This window comes from Mustela nivalis, assembly GCF_964662115.1.
Source record: "Mustela nivalis genome assembly, chromosome: 5".
In the NCBI taxonomy this organism is placed as follows: Eukaryota; Metazoa; Chordata; class Mammalia; order Carnivora; family Mustelidae; genus Mustela; species Mustela nivalis.
Genome location: NC_139024.1, coordinates 38,634,700 through 38,658,913, shown reverse-complemented (window position 1 = coordinate 38,658,913; position 24,214 = coordinate 38,634,700). Strand labels below are relative to the sequence as shown.

General features: G+C 35.7%; 1 long non-coding RNA gene across 1 annotated transcript; it reads left to right on the top strand.

Moving 5' to 3' along the window:
* Positions 1–5,329: 5,329 nt before the first annotated feature.
* On the top strand, positions 5,330–12,028 carry LOC309865482. The gene is made up of 3 exons (XR_014312129.1): positions 5,330–5,467; positions 7,573–7,718; positions 9,417–12,028. It is a non-coding gene; the product is annotated as an uncharacterized lncRNA (long non-coding RNA).
* Positions 12,029–24,214: the final 12,186 nt, after the last annotated feature.

Sequence of the window (24,214 nt, the reverse complement as noted above, 5' to 3'; positions counted from 1 at the left end):
AACAAGGAATATCTATCCATTTATTATGTTTTTTTGATAACTTTCATTAATGTCTTAAAGTTTTCAGTATACAAACCTTTTACTTTTTGAGTTTATTCTTTTTGAAGCTATTGTAAATGGTATGGTTTTCTTAATTCCCTTTTCAGATAATTTGTTGTTAGTGTGTAGAAACACAATTGATTTTTGTATGTCGATTTTGAATCCTGCCAAGTTTATTGAGTGATTTATTAGTATTAATAGTCTTTTAGGTTGAATCTTTATCATTTCTTATACATAAAATCATGTCACCTGCAAACAGAGGCAGTTTTACTTCTCCTTTTCTGTTTCCAATGACTTTTATTTTTTTTTTTTTCTTGTTTAATTCTCTCTAGGTAGTACTGTGTTAAATAGAAGTGCTGAGAGAAAGCATCTTTGTCTTTTTTCTGATATTAGAGGAAAGCTTTCAGTTTTTCACTGTTGAGTATGGTGTTAGCTGAGTTCCCTGACCAGATGGTGCTGCTAGCTTGGTGTTCATGCAGCATTTCAGGCAGGGCTTCTTGGTCAGACAAGATCTCAGTCTGTGTTCTGCGAACAGGAGGAGATGCAGACTGTGTTCCCAAATTGGGCAGGGCTGTAGGCTGTGCTCTGCTGTTGGGCCATGTCTCTGGGTGGGATCTTTGGTTGGGAGGAACTGCCAGCTGTATCCCTCAATTGAGTGAAGGTTAGAGACTGGGCTCTATGGTTGGATGTGGTGGTTGGCTGAGCTCCCTCTTGGGTGGGGCCCAAGGCAATGCTCTGCACTGGGTGAGGCCCCTGGCTGTGCTATCCACCCCGGCTAGGCCATAGGCTTTATCCACAATCTGGCAAGGCTGGAGGCTAGGCTCTGTAGTTGAGCAGTGCTGTAAGCTGGATTCTGAGGCTGTCCCGTCACTGCTCAGTTTCCTGGTTATGAGGGGACAGAAGCTATACTTAACATTTTGATAGTGCTGCTCACTTGGCTCCCTTCCTGAATGTGGCTATAGGATGGGCTCTGCAGCTGCCCAGATTCTCTGGACAGGCTTCCTGGTCAGCAGGACTGGAGGCTATACATTTGGGTGGGTCTGCAAATTTAGTTCCCTGCTAGGCAGGGGCATACAATAGGCTCCATGGTCAGTACATCTCTTTGTTGGAGAACCAAATCTCTAAGTCTTTTAGTAAAATTATCTCCTATTTAGATTTAAGGATAAGAATGGCTTAGGTTATAAATTATTTGTAAAAGATTTAAACAAAAAGCAAAAATAAAAAGATAATATCTAGATACTTTGTAGTATTTCTCAAGGAAGATATTCAGACTTCTGACTGAAAGGAAGATGTAAGGCAGGAAAAAAAAATAAAAAAAAAATAAAAAATCAACAGTTAGTCCAAGAGGGATCCAGTAAGAAATCTAGGAGGAGGGCTGAGCAGAAATTTTACTTTTATCTATTTATTATTCTTACCTCATCATGGAAATATATACTATCTTACTATGGGATTTGAACAGAGAGAAGATGTGTGACAAAGAGCTTGCTAAGTTTCTAGAAATAATGCTCTGCAAACATTTTTAAAAGAACTTGTTAAATCTCCAAGTGGCTCAAAATGTGTATAAAGGAGAAGAAATATGGAAAAGCAGATAACATGTATGGAATACCCACTGCTTGTCAGGTGCAGGGTTAGGAATTTTCATATACTTTTTTAACAGTACTCTGCATAATAGACTTGAAAAAAAATACACATGATTATTGTTGTGTTTTATTTGAAGAGATTATTGACCAGAGAAATTCTATGATCTGCCCTGTTGCTCGCAGGGGTGAGTGTGACAGAGTTGAGAATCAAACAAACATGTCTCTGAGCACATAGCCCATTCCTTTCCCTTGGCAGAGAGGATCCCAGACATATTACCAAAAATGTCTAGGGAAAGAGATGAAACAAGCAAAAACATTTAGAAAAAGTCTACTTTGGGTATATAAAAATTGGTTAAATTTATGTTTTAAATAATGAAAATAGCTGTGAGATGGAAATTTTTTAAGTGTGTTGTCAAAGAGGTCTTTATAGAGCCCTTGGAATCAAATTTCTATTCTTAATTTCTGTATATGACCATTACGAGAGCAAAAGGCAAATATATTTCTTTATTATCAAAATTAGATGTAGACATTTCCTACTTTTCAGAATGTACTCTTTTCTATGTGTTTATACTTACAGAACATACACTCTTGTAATGGAATATACACTTTTGACACATATTTCAAATAACAAAACTGAAATGGTAGGAATGCTTATCTTCTAGGATAGACCGTGGAGAACAGAATGATGGGACAGTTGTCAGGGGAGGAAAGTAATGGTGGTGATGATGGAAAAACACCTCGAAGGGAGGCTGCATCAGGCACTATTCCCACATGTTTCACATTATGGCTCCATGTGTGAGCGCCAGGCTGCTCACCACTCTACCGTGGGAAGTGTGAATCTGAGCACCACTGAAAGGGGAATTTTTTTCCCAGTGTCTCCCAATTACCGAAACACCTGCACAACAAAATGCCCCTTATTTAAAAAACAGTATCTGAATGTGCTCTTAATTCTCAGGTTCACAGAACTTGTCAGCCTGATATATTGTACCCTAAGAAAGCTTACATAAATAATGTAACTATTAAAAACAATTTTAAAGATTATAATGTAGATTATTGGAGGGGAGTACAAATACATGAATAAGTGTTCAATTCATTCATTTTCCTTACAATTTTATTATTTCATTTGCTGAATACATTGGACATGGAAAATACAATGACATAGAAATGGTACATGAAGCTATTACATATATGCAAATTTAAACATATAGAATGTATAATCGGGAATACAGATAAAAGTTACCAGGAAAAAAGAAGTTATTTGTAACAAAAACAGATAGGTAGATACATGGGTGGATGGATGGTTGGATGGATGGATGGATGCATGGATTAATAGGTAGATGGTAAGTAAACTAAAATATTTGTCATTTAAAGTTTTCTTTCACTTGTTTTAAGTTCTAATAGACAAATGTAGAGATAATTTTCTTGGCATGTAATCAAACTTGTCAAATTAAAAACTTTGTTACCCCTACAGCACGAGGGATGAGATCATGCATGCTGGTTTACATTGATTAGACCCAATGGCTAGAGCTGGTAGGCAGGTTGATCCCAACAATACTGAGTAGCAGTTACTTACTAGGGGAGACCTGGCTTCCCAAAGGAAATTATGAATAGTATTAAAACAAGCAAACAAATAAAAAACAAACAGAAAACCAGAAGGGAAGAAAGAACGGCTGCTGGGTAAGCAACCAGTAAATGTACATAAAAGAATATGCTCTTATCACTGTCTGGACAAGAAATGACAAGAACTTGAATTTATATATGAGAAATAGAAATAAGGAGCCATAGAAAGTTTTGAAAGTGTCCACTATTGACCTTTACAGGTGTGAAAAAGAGAGAAATGAAGACTGCCTCCAAATTTTGTGGTTTGGGTACATTGGAACTTGATAGTGGCATAATGGAAGGTAGGAGAAACAGAATGAGGACTAAGTTTAGAAAAGGGAGAAAAAGATAAGATTATGACTTGTTCAGAATATGTTGAGTTTAAGGGGCTTGTGTATGTCCAAATTGACAAGATTAAAAAAAAATTAATAGATGGAAGTGAAGTTTTACATACAGATCTTAACTGAAGACAAAGACATAGATAAAAGTATAAATTACAGGTAATTTAAGTAAAGTAATAAATGAGAATAACAGGAGTAGATTTGATGAGAGAAAGAGAAATGGGCTAAATACAGAATCCTGATGATGTTAAAATTAAAAGATTGATTGAATAAGATTAAAAAGTAGCACTGGAGACTGAGAAAGCAGTATATTTAAAGCAGAATCAAAAAAGTGTGTGGGATTTTAATGTGATGGGAGTGAGAATGTCAGGAAGAAGAGAGTAGTCATCTACATATTATATAATTTTATATAATAGTTATTATTAAAATAAGCATGCTTAGAGTAGAAGTGGATTCTTTTAGACAGCATGATAAGGGAAGACCCCTCAGAGGAGGTGACAATTGACCTGAGACTTACTTTTAAAAAGTAGGAAGATTCAAATTTTGAGGGTGGATTTTTTTCAGGCAATAAGAATAACAAGTGAAGTGAGTTTGAAAAGAGTTTAAAAAAAAAAAAAAAAGGCAAGAAGACCAGTATGACTAGAACATGGTGTAATAGAAAGATAGGCACAGGGCACCTGGGTGGCTCAGTTGGTTAAGCAACTGCCTTTAGCTCAGGTCATGATCCTGAAGTCCTGGGATTGAGTCCCACATCAGGCTCCTTGCTTAACAGGGAGTCTTCTTCTCCCACTGACCTCTCTCTCTCTCATTCTCTCTCTTTATATCTCTCTCTCATATAATAGATACATAAAATCTTAAAAAAAAAAAAGATAGGCACAGATCAAAGGAAGGAAGAATTTACAGACTATAGAATTTAGACATAGAATTTTTTTTTTTTTAAAGATTTATCTGAGAGAGGGAGATTGAGAGAATGAGTGGGAAGAGGGACAAAAGGAGAAGAAGATTCCCTGCAGAGCAGGGAGACTGATGTGGGACTCAATCCCAGGACCCTGGGATCATGACCTGAGCTGAAGGCAGATGCTTAACCTACTGAGCCACCCAGGTGCTCTAGATAGTGGATTTTATTCTGATGTGGCATTGCTGAAAGTCTTTGAGGAGAAGAGTAGCATGATTTGATTTATATTTCCAGAAGAATTTACTGGTTCTTACTTGGAAGAACATCTACAGAGGGAGAAAGAAGAAGGATGGAGATTAATTAGCTAGATATTACAGAAATCCAGATGAGGATGATGGTGGGATGACCCCAGATTTTGTGGTAAAATAGTGAGAAGTGTTCATATTCCCACTCTATCTTGAAGGTGGAAGAGTTAAAAGACTTGCTTATGCAGAGTGGAGAGGAAGGGATGAGTCAAGATGACTTACAGGTGCTAGCCTACATGTGAACACTGAGACAAGAGAGAGTTGAAAGCAGGGGGGGTGGGCATTTCTGCTTTGGCCCAGGTTAATTTTCTGTTTCATAAACAATTAAATGCAGCTATTGAGCAGACCATGTGATAATGTAAATGTGGAGGTGAGGAGAGAATTTAGAGCTAGAAATATAGGCAGGCCTGAACGAGGTAATGTGATGAGGAAAGAAAAGAGATGCACAATTGAGGTTTATAGAATCCGTGTTTAGAGTTTCGACAGATCAGAAAGATCCCAAAAAGGAGGCAGGAAAGTCATCTTTGTGGTAGGAGGAAAACTGCGGGTGTGTTGTCCTAGTGGCCAAGCAAAGACAGTGATTCAAGCAGCAGGGAGCGTCTGTTTTAAATGCCGTTTTAAATGCTGCCAAGAGCTCAAAAAAGAGGACTAAGAAAGAATCATTCAAGCTTAAAAATTCAGTGAGAAAATTTCAGTGGCTTGTTGGAGGTAAGATATTGGATGATGAAGATTATGAACGAGTGGAACTTAAGGAATTAGAGAGAACAGATATAAAAAATCTTTTTTTTTCTTTTAATAACGTTTTTCTATAAATGAGAGCTCAAAAAGGGAAAGATAGTTTAAAAAGGCTCTGAGGTCAAAGGAATGTCTGTATTGTTTTGCTTTGTTTTGTTTTTAAGAGATAGTAGAACATGCTTACATGCTAAGTCTCTTAATGAGAAGATTAACTTGATGATGCTATTTCAGAGTGCGGGCATGGACCAGAAGGGAGACATCAGCCGCAAGTGGAGAAGTGAGCTCAGTTGTTGGCTTTGTTGTTGGGACCATTCACCCACTTGTGGAGGAAGGAAAATAAAGCATGGAGACAAATTGAGATAGACTGGTAGATTTGTTGATCAGGAGATGATTAAATTATCTCTCGCTTATTTTTGTTTTTACCAGGGAAGCATGAATCAAGCTATTAATCTAGAGTAAGGAATTTATTTGATAGAAAACAGATTTGGTTATCTGTAGAAAATAATGGCATTGAAGTCTTTTCTACTGGTTTATCCCTGGCCAGAATTATTGTTAGTGATATAGTTGGATAAGATGCCAAAACCAGAGTTAGTAATATGACTGAACTGGGACAAATTAAAAAGAATGTAATATAGTTAACATTAAAGGTCTTCTTATTTCTCTTGACAAGATGTTCCTTGTTCTCTTTTTATGTTTCCTCATATCTGTATGCTCCCGCACACCGCCCCCCGCCCCCCCGCCGGATAATGTTCAGTAGAGCATTAGCAGAAAAAAATGTAAGATATTATAAAGGTCAAATCACTTTATTTTCATGAGAAATTTTTAAAGAACTGTTTGTTTGGAGAGATGACTCTCTGCCCAGCAGGGAGCTTGCTTCCCTCTCTCTGTCTGCCTTTCTACTTGTGATCTCTCTCTGTCAAATAAATAAAATCTTTAAAAAAAAAAAAAAAATAGGTAGGGGCACCTGGGTGGCTCAGTGGGTTAAAGCCTATGCCTTTGGCTCAGGTCATGATCTCAGGGTCCAGGGACTGAGCCCCGCATCGGGCTCTCTGCTCGGCGGGGAGCCTGCTTTTCCCTCTCTCTCTGTCTGCCTCTCTGCCTACTTGTGATCTCTCTCTGTCAAATAAATAAATAAAATCTTTAAAAAAAAATGGGTAATCGAAAGTTGTTTGTAAACCTATCCAGTTATAGATCTTCAATAAGGAAAAGGAAAGAGTAGTAAAGGCTCTCCCACGATTAAATCACCTGATTGTGAAAAGTCTGGATGTACTTTATTGTTAGTATACCTTGTTCACTACACAATTCCTTCTTGATTAACTTCCCTAGGAAATTACAGCTTTAGCAATTGCTCATGCAGTTTCCGTAGATTTGTACCATAACATTTTGACTCTTCAAATATTTTACCTTTGAAGATGTTGCATTTAACTCAATGGATGTTTTAAAAAATTAAATCTGAGAATTCTGATAAATGTAAGGAAAGTGGCAGTGTCCCCACTCTTGGTACAACACAAGCTGTTTGCTTCTCAGTCTTTGGAGACACATTTGCATTCCCTGAACAATGTCTTGGAAACGCAGATGACAAATTTTTTATGCATGTAATTTTTACATTCTATGGACAGGAATGTATGTTAACGTATTTCCAAGGTTTTTAAACAGATACAAATTTAATGGAAAGGAGTTTGCCACTATCACTTAGTTTGGCACCAGTAGTTATATTAAAGCTTTTGAACATTCAGATCTTTCCTGAAGAGCAAGAAAAAGAGCTCTTGTTTCTCTGCTGAAGTGCTTTTCAGTGAGAGGACATAACCACAAATAACTGCTCACAAGATGTCTCCAGTTTCCAACTCCTACTAGAATGTACATAGCACCTGTAGCACAGTACATTCACAGTCAAAGTTTGGCATGTGAGAAATAAATGATGACCCTCTTGTCAACCAATGCATTTTTTTTAAACATTTTTTTTTTCCTTTTTCTATGGTCCTCCAACAGTATTGTGATATTTTGTTTTTAAGCATATCTTCTGCTGAGGAATTAATGTTATGCTTGAATCTTTTAATTTGTTTATACCTATACTACAGAAGAACCCAGAGTGCATCTGCACCCAGATATTGGCATCTAAGGAGAAAAGGATGCCCATTTCCTACTTAGGCTTTTTGTTGGAAGATTTCTTTCCTTGCTGGTGGAAGGTTTCCTCCTCCTTGGAAGGTTTTTAGAACACAGAGAGGTAAGTAAAGCTACATGTGCCTGAATTTATGTCCATTTTCTCTTAAAAGAAAATAGTATAGTATTATGACAGGTTGAGACTTTCGGAAGAACCATGATAATGATGGTATTTCTAATTCCACGCACTTTTTTTCTCCCACTTGTTCTTTTGTTGGTCGTCTATTTACAGGGTAGTGATGAGGGTCTGTAAGCTAGATTGCAGAATGTTAGAGTGAAGAGACTATGAAAAACTGGAGGTAGAGAGTATGTACAAGTCTTTCGAGAGGCCTGTCAGTAAAGAAAGGGGACTATGAAGTTTGGGGGTAAATGAGACAGGTTTGAGGTCCTCATAATTCCGTGACCAATGGCCTTCTGTCTATGACTCTACCACTTTAACTGCATGGCTAATTTTTTTTTCTAACAGCTCACTAGAATTCAAACTACTTTCTTTCCACCCTTTTCTTATTTATTTATTTATTTATTTATTTTGGTTTTTTTTCCACCCTTTTTTTAAATATGAAAGATATTTGACCACATTTATCTGAAAAGACAATAGTTAAGAGGAAGGGGATGATAATATGTGACAGAGATAAAATAAGTGATAGAGCAAAATACCTTCAAAGGCAGAAGGTAGATAGATCCAAGGTCCAGGAAAGGGGAAAAAGTTCTTTCCTGTTGTAACAAGAAGGAAAATGGAAGGGAAAAAAAAGTATCAGAATCTGTAAGTTTGTAAATTTTTTAAGGGTGTTAAGAACTTCCATATAACCATGAGAGACTGTGGACTCTGGGAAACAAACTGCAGGTTTTGGAGGGAAGGTAGGTGTGGGGGTTGGGTGAGGCTGGTGGTAGATATTATGGAGGACACATATTGCGTGGAGCATTAATTGTGGTGCATAAGCAATGAATTTTGGAACACTGAAAAGAAATAAAATAAAATAAAATGAAAAAAAAAATCCATATGATAGGTCTTTTTCTTTGCTAAGGGATGAGCAAGATAATCTGCTGAGAGTGAGAAGAAGGAGGTGGTCTCCAGAGATTTGAAACTATCATAGAAGGCTTGAAATAGTTGGTTTGGAGAATGCAAAAGTGAGCTAAGGAAACATTAAGATTATCAGGAATGTTTGAATAACATACATTTGTATAAAATATTGAGGTATTAAGCTGCCAGAATAGGAAGTTTAGAAAATAGAATACATGAAATTTAAACATTCAGAGATAGAACATTTCTAATAATGATAAGATCAAGGATGTGGCCCTAGCCAGGAATAACTGAAGTAGAAGAAAAGTCATTAGGTATGAACAGATAAAGGAAATGACTGATGGACTTTTTTAGAAAGCTTATTTGCACCGACTTTGAAATTACAGTTGGCATAGCTTTTTCAGTATGTCCAACCATATTAATGATTTAATTGCATGGTAAAAATCTTCAAAAATGGACCCAGTGATTCCCACTCCTGGGATTCCTTTAGTCTTCCTTTGTGTGGTCCCCTTCCATATTTAATGGAGTGGATATGTTGTAGCCACTACAATACTGTGGAAATGAAATAAATTATAAACAAGTCTCTCAAGAGATTAACAGGAAAGAGAACCAAAATCTTAGATAATAAGTGAAAATAGCTTGAGATCCATATTCTGAGAATATGACTCCTGAGGCTAGGCCATAAAAGATGCTTTGCTCTCACGTGTTTTTTGTTTTTTTGGTTTTTTTTTTTCCTCTTAGATTACTATTCTGAAGGAAGCTGTCATCTTATGAGAACACTCAGGGAGTCCTGTGGAGATATAGACATGAAAACTAACTGGATCTTCTACCAGTATCAGCACCAACTTTCCTTTCATGAGATTGAGCCAACATAGAAAGGGATTCTGTGAGACAAGCTATCAACAGAATGCCATGTGCTAGTTACCAATTCCTGGGGAGGGCCCTAAACCCTTCTGCCCGCTGAGTCTTGGTATTGGAGTCACCAAGGAAAATACAACTCAGTCAAGTACTGGATTGAACAATACTTTAATTACATAGAGAAAAGATAGAGTAACATGACTTCATGTTGCAGTGGAAGCATGCTTTGTGCAGAGATGAAAAAGTACTCATTACACATGAAACCAGGAAAGATTTTCCCACACCAAGTCATAAGCCCAACATAGGGTATATGGGCTCTTTATCTCTTGGGTGTTCAGGACCAAGGCCCATTCTTTATGCATCTGAGTGTGACTTGGAAAACACTGCATGTACAAGAGTACTTGCCTAACAACAGCCAAATCTTGAGATGATTGCAGTGTTGGCCAAAGTTTTGACTGCAGCCTCATCAGAGACCCTACACTGGAGCCTAGCTAAGCTATTGCTGGATTCCTGACCCACAGTAACTCTGTGATATGATACATGTTTATTGTTATTTTAAACCACTAAATTGTAAAATAATCTATCATTCAGTGATACACAACCATAAAATTTTGATTGATTAGTGGATGAGAAACAAGATGATGGATTAAGGACATTTAAAATCCCATGGATAACTATCACTTTCTAGGATTTAGAAAAAATTCTGTCTTGGGGGCCGAGATGAAGAGGATTGTTATGTCATGAAAACTAAGTGTTTTGTGATTCCATAAATCTGAAACAATGGCCAAGAAAGACACTTTGTTACAACTGCTTGAATTTTTCAGAGCTTGAAATGATTATGTGGTTATGATCTGTGATAGAGAATCAGGGACCTATGATTGTCACTTCTGAGTTAGAGTTGACAAAATTTATTTCTTCAGAAGTTTACTGGATAGGGCATATTGGGTTCATCATTATTAAAAGGTGAGATAATTTTCTGCTTATTTGTGGGTCATTTGGGGATGACTTAGATTTACTTAAAGAAATATTAGTCTAGTTTTACATCTTGATTACTTAATTATTTTTTAAAATACCTTTTTACTTACCAGTCTTCTAGCAAGGAAAGATAGAATGTAAACTACTGTCAGAGATATTAACTTTGAAGTAATGCCCAATCAGATTTTTAAAAATTCTATGTAAGAAAAAAATTATTTATGCATGGTCATCTGAAGATTTCCTCAAATTAGTATTTCCATTTATACCTTAAGAGTCTAGGGGACAAAAAAAGAGCAAATTAAATCCAATATAGATGAAAGAGAATAATAAAGATCTGTGAAAATCAGTAAGTAGAGAATGGAAATAAAAAGATATAAATCAATAAAACCAAGAGCTAGATCTTTGAGAAAGTAATTAAGATTGGTAACATCTATCCAGGCTGATGAAGATAAAGATGGAAGAAGAGGGCGCCTGGGTGGCTCAGTGGGTTAAGCCACTGCCTTCGGCTCAGGTCATGATCTTGGGGCCATGAGATAGAGTCCCACATCGGGCTCTCTGCTCAGCAGGGAGCCTGCTTCCCTCTCTCTCTCTCTCTCTGCCTGCCTCTTCATCTACTTGTGATTTCTCTCTGTCAAATAAATAAATAAAATCTTTAAAAAAAATATGGAAGAAGAAACAAATTACCCAAGAAACATGAGAGATAATTTTATGATAAAATCAACAGATTTTTATAAGGATAATAAAGGAATATTATGAATAATTTTGGGGGATAATTCAAATAACTTGGATGAAGTGGATAAATTCCTTGAAAGACAATACTAACAAAGCTTTCTCAACAAGAAACAGGTAAGGTATATTATTGCCTTTTCATCTATTAAATACACTGAATCCAAGGTTTGAAGCCTTCCCACAAAGACAACTCTAGGCCTTTATGGCATTATCCGTGTATTCTACCGAACATGTAAGGAAGAAATAATACCCACTCTATATAAATTATTACAGATATTAAAAATATATATTAGACATTAGGGAAGTAACCAATTACAACCAGAATGTGATACCACTTGCTATTGAATGACTGTGTGCCTCCCAAATTCATGTGTTGAAAACTTAAATATTCAATGTGATACTATCTGGAGGCTGGACATTTGGGAGGTAATAAGGTCCTGAGGGTGAAGCCATCAAGATGGGATTAGTGATCCTATAAGAAGTGCCACCAGAGAGATAATCTCTCTGGTGGCTCTATGAAGATACAGCAAGTTGGTGGCCATCTGCAAATCAGGAAGAGAATTTTCACTAGGAACCAAACTGTTCCACTCTTTGAGATTGTAACTTTCCGGCCTCCAAAATTGTGAGGAAATAAATATTTGTTGTTTAATGGGGTGCCTGGGTGGCACAGTCAGTTAAGCACCCCTTAGTTTCTGCTCAGGTCATGATTTCAGGGTCATGATAATGAGCTGGATTTGGGCTCAATGCTCAGCACAGAGCTGCTTAAGCTTCTTTCTTCCTCTCCAATGGCCCCTTCCCCCCATGAATACATGCTCTTTCTTTCTATTTCTCTCTAAAATAAATAAATTTTAAGTAAGTAAGTAAATAAATAAATATTTTTAAGATTTCATTTCTTTATATGTCAGAGAGAGTGAGCGAGAGAGAGAGCGAGCATGTGCTTACAAGCTGTGGAAACAATAGGCAGAGGGAGAAGCAGGCTCCCAGCTGAGGGAGGATCCCCATGATGAACTCCTGGACCCGGGGATCATGACCTGAGCTGAAGGCAGACGCCACCCAGGCATCCTTTTTTAAAAAAAAATTTATTTATTTATTAAATATTTATTGTTTAAGGTACTCAGTCTATGCTTTTGGTTTTATTAGTGTAAATTAACTAAGATGCTACTACAACAAAATAGAATGGCTAAAATTAGAAACATTGAACATAAGAAACATTAGTGAGGACAGGAAACTTACTCTTGATTGATATTTGAAAAGTCACAACTTTGGAAAACAGTTTGGCAGAGTTTCTTAAAAATATTACACATACACTTATATGATTCAGACATTGCACTCCTAGGTATTTACCAAAAAGAAATGAAAACATATATGCATACAAAGACTTCGCACAAATGTTCAAAGCAGCTATATTTGTAATAATCCAAAACTGGAAAAAAAATCCTTAAAAAGGTTAATGTTACAGAAACTGTGGTGTATCTATATAGAAGAATACTCAACAATATAAATAAAGAAGCTCTCAATATACAACCACATTATCATAGTGAGTTAAAGAAGATAGACAAATAATGCATACTGTATGATTTCATTTAGATAAAATTTTAGAAAATGAAAAACTAATTTATCTCTCAGAAAGCACATCAGTGTTTGCCTGGGGTAGGATAGGGCACATTAAAGGGCAGGGTTGAGAGATTACAAAGGGGCTTGTGGAAACTTCTACGTGATAGACATGCTCATTATTTTGGTTAGAAAGAAGGCTTAACATATGTATAGGGCAGCTGCTATTCTTTTTATGTAAAGTGACCCAAAATTGTTCAGAGCTACCATATTCTGTGGTGGGCCATTGACAACCTCATTTTCCCATCTGGGATCAGAAAACAACAATAGTTAAATTTATCTAAATGGCAAATGACTTAATTGTTAATGTTAAATTTTGATCTGTTCTCACTAATATAAATTTTAAAAATCATATTTTAATGTTGTTTTATAAAATAGTGAATTTTTTGACTTAAAAATTAACTATAAAATTATGAATTATACAGTTGTGTTTGAACAGAACAATTTGAATATCCTGGAAATGGCTTAAAATTGTGAAAAATTTGTTAAATGAGTAAGTCTGAAGTCTGATTCGCCCAGTGAGAATGATTCTTTAATAGCTATTCAGTGATAATCACGTTCAAAATAATACATTAATGGAATAGTGAGTATTATTATAATAATTTAGTATTCATCAGGAATGAAAAATGGAATAATTTTATGCTTAGAAATCTATAATAATTCAATGATTATAGCATACTGACTTTCTATAAATACAACATATCAGAAAGTGCCAATAGAATTATTTGTTAACACGAAAACTGATAAAAAAGTAATTGGAAATGCTTTTCATTAGAGATATATAATGAGTTTTATCCATCCTGTGAATGTTTCTGTGGTTTTATTTTTTAGGCACTGAAAAAAATGTGCATTTGGTTATTTTAATTCATTTAACATGTCAGAAAGGAATATTGTCTAAGCCCTTTCAAAATTATGTTTAACACTCTGACCTAATGCACTGTGTGCTTGAGGACAATTCAGCTGTCAACAAGACATTTAAAAAATTAAAAGTAACATATGCAATCCAACGGTAAAAACATCTACCTTCCTCTGACTATAAAATAAGAAGTAATGCTAATTCTTTAAGATTGTTATAATATGATCTATTATCATTTAACTAAGAAATATGTGTAAAGCATTTTATGAAAAAATAAAGATTCCATATGAAGAAATATTTCTTAGTAAAAGTCCTTATGTCTTAGAATCAATTACTAAGATAGTTTCTGATAAACTCAGGGCTACTTTAAGGGTTGATTATCCACTGTTTATCCAAAAAGTCAATGTTTTAATAATCAAATTCATTGTTTTTAAACAGTCTCTCTAGCACCTTCTCATTTGAACTCATATATTTCTGTTAATAATATTAATTGTTTCCAGAAACATAGTCTCCAAACACAGTGCTCTGCTCCTTTGGGTTTATCTTCTGTGTCCTGTGGTAGTACTATAGCTGAGCTGAGCTGTTTCCCTTACTTTGAGGGAAACATATTCATATTCAGCCAACTGTATCAGTCATACTGCACCAGGCCCCTGCTGGCCATATGACTCCCCAGCTTAAAGCCATTTAAATGAGGATTCTAATATCGACAAGACTTTGTCCAAAATTCTTCCTGAGATTAAAGCTTTCTGAGATCTTTTATCTAAAACTCAAGACCTTCAAAGGGTTAAGATCCATACAATTAATCTTCCCTCCCCTGACAAAATTATCTGTGTGTCTGGTCATTTCTTCCTCTCCCCCGCCAATGCTTTTAGGCCGTCCAGCCTGAAGTGATAGTTCTGGGCTGAATAATAAGGTTCTTCTACATGAAACCACTCTCTCAAGACTGGGATAGTGTCTTTTAGCAATTTTGTAAAGACTTCAGGATACCAATACAGTAGAATACCCTTTATCATGTCACATGGCTCCAATTTCAGTGAATGCATGACGTGACTCCCAAAAGACAATTAGAAGATCAAACCAGGACTACCAACATCTTAGCTTCAGAGAACACTCTCATAGTTTCCTTGCCCAGTCCACCTCAGTTCCATATTATCCAATTATTCCTAATAATATTATGTATATGATAAACCTAAAGCTTTATTAGAGCTTACTAAGTGTCAGACACTGCCCTTACTATTGCATACATTATTTTATTTAATGCTCCTTAGTCTTTAAGTGAATTTCAATGTTTGACTTTAAAGAAATTGTGGTTAGGGACACCTGGTGGCTCAGTCCATTAAGTATCTGCCTTCAGCTCAGGTCATGATCATGGGGTCCTGGGATCCAGCCTCCTGTTGGGCTCCCCGCTCAGCAATGAGCTGGCTTCTCCCACTCCCTTTGCCTCTTTCCCTGTTCGTTTGCTCTTTCTCTCTCAAATAAATAAATGAAATTTTTAGAACAAAAAATAAAGAAATCATGGTTTAGAAACTTTAAGCAACATGTTTAAGATAATGATGGGACCAAGAGAGGAACTGTGTGTCAAGTTCCAAGCCATCTCTCCTTCATATTCTGTCTCTATATATTTCCATCTTATCATTCAATTTATTCCAAAATGTATGAGGGAATATGTTGGAAAATATTCAGCAATATTGCTACTACCATAACAATTCCAACAAAACTCTGGCTAATGGTTGGGTACCATCTGTCTCTCCAGAAAAGTTCTTCCAAAAATTACATTTTATTTAAGCATATAAGATAACAAAGAACAGGAATGTTCTCATCATAGTAATTTCTCACTTTCCGTATTGTTTCACACTCCCTCTGATTGTATAAGCATTGGTATGATTGTGCATTTTCCCTTAGAGGCTATGAGTCATCTGAGTATTCAAACATAGATTTGAAAACAAGACTGCATGCTTTTTATTATCTGTTAAAGAAGGACCTTTAGTTGTGAAATGGATATATAAATTCTTCTTAAGCACCAATTGGGAGAAATAGTGTAAATCCCTCTTAAGTGAGGGGTAATTTTGTTGTCTTTCTTCATCATCTTCCTTAACTCCATTTCTTCTTTATCTTTTACATGACCACCACTATAAGCTTTAATTCTTGTTGTCAGGTATGTAAATTAGTTTGCTACCTCTTAATTGGTCTTCCATCTTTAGTCTTCCTTCAGTATTTTGTATGCATGACACTAGCCAAAACTTTTTAAACAATTTATCATGACACCCACTCTCCCCAAATTTGCATGAGTCCTTGTTATCTTTTCCTGGGGGATAAAGGACATTTAACATTTATTTTTCTATCCAAACTGACAAAAAGCAGAAGAATTCCCATGCTTGTCCTTGGGCATATGTTTTTAAATGAACAAATGAATAAGTAAATGAGTGAATGAGGCATCTTATGTAGTGGAAGCTTTATATAACAAGTGCATGTGATATTGATTTCTTGTTTTTCAAATACTATTATGACTTATATGAGGGCATCAACCCAAATCTTCCTAGTGGATGAAATCTGAATTTGTTATGTATCTTCATGACATCTGAACCCTGTCGTGAGCACACCTGTGGAGGAGTGAAGCTGTGTCCACATATCTTTTTAAATGTGGAGCCTAACCTCCTCCCCTTACGAGTGGGTTGGATTTAGTGATTTACTTCTATTCTGATGAACAGAATATGGTGAAAGAGACAGTGGATACTGTCTTAGAGTAGATCTCTCTCTTGGTTCATTCACTCTGGAAAAGTTCAGGAGTCATGTAAGGAGAACTCTTAAGCAAGTCTATGGGAAGGACCATGAGGTGGGAAAAATCAGGTGTCATGTAAGGAGGACTCTTTAAGCAAGTCTATGGGGAGGACCATGAGGTGGGCAATTAAGGTCTCCAGGCAGTAAGTAGCCTATGAGGGATTCCGTCCATCTGACCACATCCCTGTGCCAGAGGTCGGAAAGAGATCTTCCAGCCTTTATCAAGCCTTCGAATGGCTGCAATCCCAACCAACAGCTTCACTGCAATTTCACGAGAGATCCCAAACCAGAACCATCCAGCCAAGCTGCTTTTGTTTTTTTCAACCCATGGAAGTAATGAGAAAAGAAGTGTTTATTGTTCGTTACATTTTGGAGTGATTTGTCCTATAATAATAAACAAAACAACAGTGGCGCAAATTTTATTTTGAAATGGGTTTAGAGGGATATATACGGAATTAGTAAAAAGTCACTGATTTTGTATCTTCTCTCTCTTTTTATCATTATTTTTTACATGAAAAAATTAGTAGCCATTATGTCAAGAACATAGTAGTACTTACCATAGTGTGTTTGGGTGGCAAAGTTAGAAAATACAGCTCAGGGTGCTGGGGAGAGATGATATCAGCATCATGGTGGCATGAGTTGTTCCTTTTTACTTTTCCCTTTGATTTACAATTAATCAAACATCCATTATGGGGTAAAAAAGGACTTCTGCACAATGTACCAGAACACACCAGAGATCCATCTATCTGTACATCTGAAAGTATCTGGATTGGACAGCTAAGGAGGTGGCAGAGTGAGGGAAGTGGTGGTTGAGCAGGAGGCAGAGGCAATGATGGCAGAAAAGGTCGTGGGTGGGTCAGGTAACAAGCCTGCATGACTTTTCTGGCAGATGAAGGGAAGTGAAGGTAGTGAATGGGGTCTGACTGGCTAGCTGTTGCAGATGTAAAGACCAGTTCCTCTCTCTGAGGAGAAACTACAGTACCTGGGGGAGGAAAAGGAAAAGGAAGTAGGCAAAAAGAACTTAAGAAATGTGTCTCCTGCTGCTTGCCCAGGAGGCAAGACTACTGCCCACGGGCCTCTGGAAACCCTCACCCCAACTTGCGGATCTCCATACCAGACTGTGGACATATCTGAAGACCCAAGTTTTAAATACACACAACTTCCTGCCATCTCCCCCACCCCCCCCACCCCCCAGCTCTCGATCCTAACAGAGACTTAGGTAAAAGAAACCAAAACTTGTGCTATAGAGAAACATTCTGGAAAACAAAAGGAAAATTCCTAACTATCCACTTGCTGAACTATTAAAATCAAACTAAACAAAGCCTCATCTAAATAAGAAGTGTTTAATACTTCAAATGTGGTGGTAGAGGAACTTTTCATGAAACACCATGAAATATCATGATAATACAGTATCACAAAAAGAAAATGACAATTTTTCCAGCAACTGAACACAAAGACATGGAATATTACAATCTAGCTGATAAAGAATGCCAAATAAGTGTTACAAAGAAATTCAGTGAGCTGTAAGAAACTCAGCAAGGCAATACAGTGATCTTGGGAATAAAATTAATGAATGTGAGTACTTATTAAAAAGATTGAAATTAGGGAATAAAATTAATGAATGTGAGTACTTATTAAAAAGATTGAAATTATAAAAAAAAAAAAAAAAAAAAAAAAAAGAGAGAGAGCCAAACAGAAATTCTGGAGCTGAAGAACTTGATAAAGGAGATGAAGCGGGTATTTGAAATGAAGCAGGTCATATGGAAGAGAGAGAGCTAAGACTTCAAAAACTGGCGAAACTTTATGACAGATATTTGGTTCCATTAGAAAAGCTTATACAAGGGGCACCTGGGTGGCTCAGTGGGTTATGCCTCTGCCTTCAGCTCAGGTCATGATCTCAGGGTCCTGGGATTGAGCCCCACATTGGGCTCTCTGCTCAGTGGGGAGCCTGCTTTCCCCTTTCTCTCTCTGCCTGCCTCTCTGCCTACTTGTGATCTTTCTCTGTGAAATAAATAAATAAAATCTTAAAAAAAAGAAAAGAAAAGCTTATACAAGAATAAAAATTTATCCTGGAAGAAGAGAGGGAGAAGGGAGCAAAGAGTATATTTAAAGAAATAATATCTGATAACTTCCCAAATCTGGGAGGAAACTGGATGTACAATCCATGAAGATAATAGAAACACTTTATTATCTCAACACAAAAGAACTTCTCTAAGACACATTATATTAAAACTGTCAAAAGTAGTGATGAAGAAAAAAATTTAAAGACTGGAAACAAACAAACAAGCAAAACAATAACCTACAAAGTTACCCCCATTAGGCATTTATAGATTTCTGAGCAGAAATGTTACAGGTTAGGAGACAGTAGAATGGTATATTCTAAATAGTGAAAGGTAAAAACTGCCAACCAAGAATACTGTATCTGCAAAAGTTATCCCTCAGATATGAAGGAGAAGTAAATTCTTTCCTAGATAAAGAAAAGCCGAGGGAATTCACCACTGCTGGGCTTGCCTTATAAGACATGTTGAAAGAAGTTCTTTAAGTTGAAACAAAAGGATAGAAGTACACAGAACTCTGAGTAAGGTGATAAATAATCAGAATTATAATACTGTAACTATTTATTAGAATAGTATATTATACTCTTAACTATAACCTTCACTATAGTATAAAGGTTAAAAGAAAAGAGCATTAAAAATAACTTGTTATAAACTTAAAGCATAAAAAGAAATAATTTGTGATATCAAAAATATAAAAGAAGAGTAAAAGAAGGCAAACTTGATAGGCAAATGAAGATAAATTCTTAACAACGGAAAAGGTACTATTTTATCTATGAGAGGTTTTATGTAAATATCATGGTAATCACAAAAAATCTGAAGCAGAGATACAAAATTGCAGGGAATGACTTCAGTGATCCACTATCAGCAATGGATAGGTCATTCAGGCAGAAAATCAATGAGGAAATATTGGAATTGAACCACACTGTAGAACAAATGGACTTAATAGACATATATAGAACATTCCACCCAACAGCAGCAGAATATACATTCTTCTCAAGTGCATATGGAGCATTTTCTAGGACAGAGCTTATGATAAGTTCCAAAACAAATCTTGGCAAATTTAAAAAGTTTGAAATCATATCAACTATATTCTTGGACCACCATAGTATGAAAATAGAAATGAACAAAAACTTTACAAATGGGTTTGCTATACAATCTAGCAATTCCACTGCCAGGTATGTACAAAAAGGAAATGAATACAGGATTTTGATGAGATATCTGCACTCCCATATTTATTACAGCATTATTCACAATTTCTAAGATATGAAAACAAGCTAAGAGCCCATCAGCAGCTGAATGGATAAAAAAGATGTGGTACGTATACACAATGGGATATTATTCAGCCATGAGAAAGGAGAATATCCTTCCATTTGTGAAACATGGACCTTGAATACATTTTTCTAAATGAGCTAAGAATGACAAAGAAAGACAAGTATTGTATGATATCACTTATATGTGAAATTTTAGAAAGTTAAACCTGTTTTGTTTTGTTTTTTTTTTTTTTAAGAATAAAATGCTGGTTACCAGGGGCTGGGGCAGGGATAAGAGTGCTGGTTTTTAAGGGCATAAACTTGTAACAAGTAGTGAATAAGTCGTGGAGATCTAATGCACAGTATAATGAATACAGATAATAATATTGTACTATAGTTATGTAATGTGATAAATATTGCTATATAGGCAATTATATTACAATACAAAAATGTATCAAAGTAATACTGGCACCCCTTAAACTTATTCAATGTCCAAGTCAAATTTATTCCACAATAGAAAATATAGCTCAGACTGACACAATCATTATGATTCTTTCCAAATAATGTATTTTTTAAAGATTTTATTTATTCATTTATTTGACAGAGAGGGAACACAAGCAGGCTCCCCTCTGAGCAGGGGGCCTGATGCAGAACTTGATCCCAGGACCCTGGGACCACGACCTGAGCTGAAGGCAAATGCTTAATGACTGAGTCATCCAGTTACCCCCTTACCAAATAATATTAAAAATAGACTATTTTCAAATAGTACTTTGGTATTCAATCACTTTTATAGAGCCATTGGATAACATACTTCAGCTCTTAGGAACTCAGAGAATATAACATACATTACAATTACTCTGCTTGCCATCTTTTCCTTCTTTCCTTTACTTTTACAAAATAACTCTATATTTCAAATTCCTTATTCATTGAGAACAAGGAATTCATTTTTTTTTTTTTCAAAAACGAGATATATGTTTCGGCAGTGCATATGAACTTTCATAGAATGGCTGATTAATATTACAGTTGGTTTGCAAAGCATGTATTCAAGCTCAAATGGCATTGTTTTTCTCTTTTCTAAAATTGAGCTTAAGTTAGATATTATATTTGACTTTCTATTGTACCAGGTAATGACAAAATAATTTCTTAGAATGTGGAAATATTTTTATAATTAGCACAATAGCTATGTAAAGATTGAAGAAAGCCATAAAATAAGATAGACTCTTTAGTCAGCATGCTGTTTTATGTGTTTATTTATAGAAATAGATATCAATTGTGTTTCTTTATTCCAAATAATTTTGCCAGAATAATAAAATAACTAAGCTTTTTTTTTGAAAGGATGCAAATAAAAGGATTTTTATGTCATTTTTCAAAGCTCATTAAATAGAGCAGTGATTTTTTTCTTTCTTATTTTAGACAATTGCATTTATTCTCTCTCCTTTTACAGAAATGTGAGTCTCACCAATAATATTCAAAAGAGAAAACTAATCAGCCTTACAGAGAGACAGCTTGTCATTCTCCATTTTCCATATCTACATTAATTTGGTTTTAATTTGGTGTGGTTCTTCCATTTATCCAGGAAGTGAGGCTTGTGATTTTTTTTTTTTTAACTTGTGAGGGATGTCTAAATATGTTTGCATGGCAAATAGAAAAGTTGCAAGTTGTATACAGCAAGAAAGTTCTCAACTGTGGTGAAACTCCATCCTGTGTGCTGTAGGGTGACTATATACATGTTTGTTTTATTGTTTTTAATTTGCATATCTTCCGTCTGTCCTTAAATTAGATGCAGGGTCTTAATAATTTCACTTGAAACTCAAAGCCCAGAATTTGCTGTGTGAGGAAGTTTCTGAATAAGACATCAAGTTTCTAGCCATCAGAGGATAATTTATTGATACTTGTCAAAAGGAAGTATCAGTCTAACAGAAATCAAGACAAAAGGAATGCCTGATGAATTTTCTTTGAAGTGCCTTTTATAAAAGTCCTTGGTAATACATATTGATGAACTCCAAATTGTCTTGCCTGAAGGGAAAAGAAAGTAGACTGCTTTACACTGTCTTATAAATATTCATCAAAAGAACAAGACTTATGTTTCCAGGCGTGAGGTGAATGATTACGGTTATATGATTGCCTTGGAATCTGGATAATTAGTAAAACAGCCCTTGACAGTTAGAGAATTTTAAACTTGGTATCTTGCCGTCACTTCATTTGGAGTCAGAGATAAGGCTTCCTATACCAAAGGGAAGCAGCTCTTAGGGGGGTGATGGATTGCTACTATCATGCTCTAGCCATCAGTTGTTTCCACTGCTGGTTTATGTATTTGTTTAGTTGAAAATTAAAGCAAAAAATAATTGGCTTTGTTTTATTTTATCTTACTTTATTTTTAAAAAATTATTTATTACTTGGTAATTTATTCTGGTCTAATGAAATAGTACCACTTTTACTACAGATGAGTTGCTGGATCTGTGTCTTAATTAAAACCCAGACACTCTAAAGTGATACAATGACTCCATCCATATGTCCGTGGAGAATAGTTTTGCCTGATATATTTTTGTGGTATTGTCATTTTGCTTACCAAGATCCACTTTGGACTGAGCAATTAACCATGGTTTCTTTTCTTATTGAGTCCATATGATTAAAGATCGAATTTGATTAAGTGGGTATGGAATATTTAATGTTTGGAGGATAATATGGTTCACTTCAACAATCAAAAATATCTATCATTTTCAAGCTGGATATAAATTTCTCCTGACCCTTGTTATCGTCTAACCAGTTAAGAGGAAAAGATCCCATTTTCAGGAAACGTTACTCTTTACAGTGTTTAGCACTTAAACGCAATTAAGCAAATATAATATCTTCTTTGAAGCAAATAGTTGCTCAGCTTAACTAACTGAAACTAATTATCTCTGTTGAATCAAAGACATATCCAGCAAGTGTTTGAAGAATGCTTTCTTCATCTTGAGCAGGAATAAGTATCTTTGTTGCCATTAGAGTTAGAGGAATGCTCTCTATTCTAGATCTGCCAGTGGATATTTACATGTCCACTCAAAGGTAGGGAGGTGAAATTTAAACTTACCTATATTCAGGAATAGCATGACATAACCCCCCCCCCACACACACACACAAAGAAAAGGGAAAAAAAAATGGAAAGACAGAATGAGTAAATTATTCTTTCTCAAAAAATATTTAGGCATTTCCTCAAAAGTATCTCCTTTTTGTAAGGGAGATTTTTATTGCTTCAAAGACCTTGGCCAGCAACATAGAGAGATGTTGGATTATCCTGCAGCTCTGAGCTGTGATCAATGTGGAACATGACAGTGATGGTCAGGAGGGCATCGGTGTTCTTGAAGACATAACTGGACAGCTTGGTAAGTAAAGTTAAAAATTTTTTTTAAAGCAAAGGAATCACATTGCATTCACTCTCTCCTTTACTTTTCTTCTCTTTTCTTTTTTTTTTAAATTTTTTCAATCTTGCACTTTGTTTAATGTGCTGTATAATTCATCTCATTCGGAATCTTTGAAAAATAGTTTGGAGAAAAGACTCTCATAAGGCATATGGTGTCAGCAGTCTGGAACTCTTAAATCGATCATACAGAACACCTAGATGAATTCAATATGGAATGGACACAAACCAAGAACAGCCTGTGAACTGAAGTGTCCGTATCTTTGAGGAAATTAAATTTTTCTTTTATTTCTGAGAAACTACCACTGAGAAACTTACCAAGTATGCATGATAGCATTTTTAAACCATTTTTCTAAGTCTTCAAGGAACAAATCTCCATTTAAAATACAAATGGAGGATTGCAGGAAAATGAGCAGGGCACAAAAAGAGAACCAACAAGAAAATATGTAAAATTTTGCTTTATTTGCCCTGTTAACCTGCAACTATGTAACGTCAAATACTGCCTCACAGTGTGGGACCAATGGTGCAGAAAAGTATTCTAGTAAAAATAGTTCAGATGTCTAGATGCAGAGAACCACAAGGAGAAGGCTACCATCTAAAAATAATAGCTATCATTAAAATTTGGAAAATGTGGGGGAACACAATGTTTACTCAACCACAGCCCTGGTAGGATTTCTGTTAAGGCATTGTGTCTGCTCAGAGTACATCTTAAGCAAGACAGAATTTATAGTTGTTGCTAAGAGGACATATGATACAAGGAAAGTGGTTGGGTTATTTAAATTTACAAAAATTTCCCTGGTAGTGATAGGAAAGCCTTGTGATCTGTTCAGTGGCTCATTGAAGAAAATAATGAGCTTTAAGTGTAAACTGTAATGGTAGGTGGGGGAGGTTCACATGAAGCTGGCATTCAACAAAGGAAGAGTACAGGGCATAAGGGGGGACAGAAAAAAATGTTGACCCACCAGCCCCAGGACCAAATTAATGTGAATAACTGCAAATATAAACACAGTAAGTTGTCTTTTTTTCAC